Consider the following 4,462-nt stretch of genomic DNA (forward strand, 5'->3'; position numbering starts at 1 on the left):
CTTGCCTGTTGAAGCACAATAAAGTAAAAAAGAATCCTTACTAATGACTTACATTTCCAGGAGAAATGAAATTCAGGATATTGGAGATTTATCTAGGTTGCAGACAACATACATTAGTCATTGGTCCAGAAGGATTTCAGGTTTATAACAAAGGAGTAGATTGTGAAAGGTACTCTTTCACAAGGCAAAAAGAAAGAGGAGGCACAGCTCAAGTGGTAGGACACCTCTGTTGGATGGGTCAGGCCCTGAGTCCAAACCCCAGTACTTCCAAAAATAAAATAAAGAAAATCAGAGTAAGATGGATTTTTCCCTGTTCTTTATAAAGTTTGATGGTGGATCAAACTTTTATTTCCTTAGAAGAGTTGATATGGCTCTTCTCATCTTGTCCTAGGATAAGAACTAGTACACATGTTTGTGGGAATTATTATTTACTACAAAATATTTTAGCAAGAACTCAGAACTCTGTGTGTGCATTTTGGATGAAATCAAAAGGGATGGGTTGTACAAACTCAAAAATGATATAGGACTGTACTTTTCACCTTTTGCTTTCTGAGGTTGAGCACTCGAAAACAAAAATGGCCTGCTGGAAAGGCTTATTTATGATCTAACAGAGGGAAAAGGCTCCAGGCCAGAGCCAGCAGGGAAGTGAAGTCCATAGTCCAACAAAACGCACAAAACTAAACTGTGTTAAAAGTGCAGAGATTCAAGGATTCTGTTATAGTTCTGTGAGGAATCCTGGAATAGAGGACAGCTATATCCTGATTAGAACTCCTAGAAAAGTGAGCTAATAGTAATGTAGTATTTCAAACAATTGAGTCCAAGATAATTTAGAGAACTAATAAAATGCCTTGTCTAAATTATAGATATTATATAAGTTCACTGAGTCATTCTTACATATTATTATGTGCAAATTGTATTGGTTAATTACTTTTAAAAATAAAGGAAGCTATTTTGGGGGAAACTTTTTAATCTGTCACTCTTTAATAAAGTTTATATGATATATAACCATTCTTCTAAGCTCATTTGTAAATGTAAGCCAATTAGAAAAATAATTTTCATTTCAAAATCATTGTAATTAGAAAATTTTGGAAATCAACAGCAGAAACAACAGAACTCGCTAAAAATGGCATATTTCTATGTAGTTATGTATTCTTTTAAGTTTTTTATTATCTTAAATAGTTGTACAAAGGCATTTCATTTCAACATGTCAGTTTGTGAGTACAAGGTATCTTATCAATGTCACCCCGCTCATCCTTCTCCTCTCCTCTCTCCCACCCACCATTCCTTCTGCTTTTCTAGTCCTATTTTCACATATACACACTGATTATTATGATGATATTCACTCATATTTCATCTCTCCATTCAACTTTTACTTCACTGCCTCCAATGACTCCAAAAGTTCCACCTACCTGATACTCATTTTGTGAAACTGTAAGTTATTTGTTCAAAGTAGTTACACCAACTCATGTTCGAGTAAAGATGTTTATTAGCACAATCATTTCCTACAATGTTCACCCAAACCGTCTAAATACCCCTCCATGGGTGAATTGAGCAATAAATTTTACATACATCTATAGGCAATGGACATATACTCATCCATCAGGATAACATTATGTCATTCATAGTGAAGGACTGACTTGATTTACAACAACTATTTATAGTGCAATCATGTTGGGATAGACAATGAACATGTGTTTTCTCTCATGTAAAAATTAGATCTAAAGTATACATACATATTCATATGTATGCATATATATATATATATAAATACACAGGGATATACCTAGATACACAGCCATATTAACTAAACTATCATACATGTAGGTAAGAAAACCCATGGTCCCAAATTTATTGAAATCAGAATGCCTCAATAAATAATAAAAAAGGATTATTCATTTTATCAACAGTTTAAAATACAGTATGCATCTAGACAAATTAACAATGTATGATTTATCTAAGGTATTATCAGAACAACATGAATGAACAGAGGTAAAATCCTTCTTGTCAATTTACCACATCTGTCTAGTTTTTGATCAAGCAAGAATGATCCACGTATTGCTTAAAATCATCTATGTATGCCCTAGGCATGTATAATACAAACTATTTCAGAATCTGGAGGAAAACTAAAAGCCATTGCCAGTAGGCTTGCCATGAGCAAAAGAAAGATAAAAGAAAAATAAGCTTTTATGAAATATAAATTATACTATTTCCAAGCTCTGCATGTGAATTTTGGTATGGAACGATTAAGACAAAGAAAATATAGCAACTTAAGACTCTTGGCCTACAAAGTATGTGTACAAATAAATATACATATATAAATATGCATTTTGTGTTAAGGCTTATATATGAAGAGATTTATTTTATTGCAAACATGTAGTATTAAGGAATAAGGAAAATCAAGCACAAAATGTGGGTAAAAGAGGATATTGAGCAATATGTTTTTAAGCTGAAATTGTATTACTTTTTATTTTCAGTGGATATAAAAAGAAATGTATTTTATGTGAACATAAAGTAGCACAATAGAAATAGTAAATAATATGTAAGTAGTGTGTGTCTTGTCATAGTGCTTGTTTGTGCTATGTAATTATGGGCTGAAAGCATTCAATACATGAAAATATAGATCTATGGGATATGATCCCAGTGGTTGTTATAGATAAAGAGAAGAAATGTTCATGATATTTATGTTTATAATAAAAATAAAAACATGCATTTGAGAAGTGCTAAAAATTAAAACATGACTAAGTGTTAAACAGACAAAACGACACATAGGCAAACACACACACATACACATAGGTACATACATATACACAATTTTACCTTTTCTCACGTCATTTTAAGGCAGAAAGCAATAGAATGCAAACTTTCTTGGTCTTCAAATACTCATGTAACATTTTTGTTACATATGAAAAGCACTCTTTTGCCATTTTACATAGCGTATATCAAATCAATCACAACTCTATTGAAGAAAATTCAGAAAGCCATTTTCTGCTGCATATATGATAGTTGGTTTTTTTTTTTTTTGGTGCAGTTGTGGGGCCTGAACTCTGGGTCTGGGCACTGTCCCTCAGCTTTTCAGCTCAAGGCTAGCGCTCTACCACTTGAGCCACAGTGCCACTTCCGGCTTTTTTTTTCGTTTTTTCTTTTTTGCTTATTTGGTGCTGAGGAATCGAACCCAGGGCCTCATGCATGCAAGGCAAGCACTCTACCACTGAGCCACTTTCCCAGCCCATATATGATAGGTTTAAATGAGGAGGCAATGTAATTAATTTTTGTCATTTGAGATAACTTGTATGTATTGGAAAATAGACAAATACAAAGACTGAATTGGTCATGGATTGGAAGCCTTTTGGGAAAGTTTAGAAAAAAATATGGTAGACTTATTAGAGACAAAGAAGGGAAGTAAAACAATTCAAGACATAATATAAATGCTAAAATCTAGCAGAACTTCTAATGATCTAATTGAAAAGAAACTACTGAGGCAGGCGATGGTGTCTCATGCCTGTAATCCTAGCTACTGAGGAGGCTGAGATCTGAGAAATGAACTTTGAACCAAGCCCAGGCAGAAAAGCCCTCCAAAGTCTTACCTTCAATTAACAACACAAAAAAGAAGTGAAGCTATGATTTATGTGCACAATGCTAACTTGGACTGGAAAGAAAAAAAAACTCAGGGATAATACCCACACCCTGAATTCAAGCCCAAGGACCAACACAAAACAAGCAAAATGACTGCTGAGTTATCATTTGAACAAAGAAGGGGACAACATTGAAATTGAAATCACTGATATGGGAACTAGATTTTTGTTTCTTGGTTAGCATGCAAGGTTATATTGCCACCCTCCCCCACCCAACAAAAAACTACTATAGCAATATTTTTAATCCCAGATGCCTATCCAGAATCTTTAAACTTCATTTCCTTCGCATGCTGTTTGATCATGTGGTTGCATCCACATGCAAAATGTAATAAAAGGGATGCTTCATGTGCACGAGACTGTTGTAAAAGGCCATCTTACACATGGGATTTGGGTCCTTGTAATGTAGCCTTCAGAGTGTCTGAAGCTAAGTCTCCATGTTCAAACTAGGAACTCATGCTATGCTCTGAGCTAAAAAAAATTCTGGTCACCTCACATGAGCAAACAAGTTATGAGATGATTCCAGATCCCAGATTTTGGAGTGGCTTTAGCTGACAAAATGAAGAAGCAAGCTATCACTAGCAAACTCCACCTAGAATAAAAACTTACACCAAAATACACATCATCATGCTTTAAGTCACCAAGTTTTGTAGCTATTCATCATTTAGCCAAAGAGAATAGAAGAGCTGGTTAGCAAGCAGTTTTGCTATCAATCTGATGTGTGTATAATATATAAATATATATGTATATATGAGTTAGAGGGTAATGGTAAAATATATGACTATGCACTATAAAAATGTAGACTAGAAATTATAATTTCACATATAAATTAA

This window comes from Dipodomys merriami, unplaced genomic scaffold, assembly GCF_024711535.1.
Source record: "Dipodomys merriami isolate MVZ:Mamm:240054 unplaced genomic scaffold, mDipMer1.0.p SCAF_9, whole genome shotgun sequence".
Lineage (NCBI taxonomy): Eukaryota > Metazoa > Chordata > Mammalia > Rodentia > Heteromyidae > Dipodomys > Dipodomys merriami.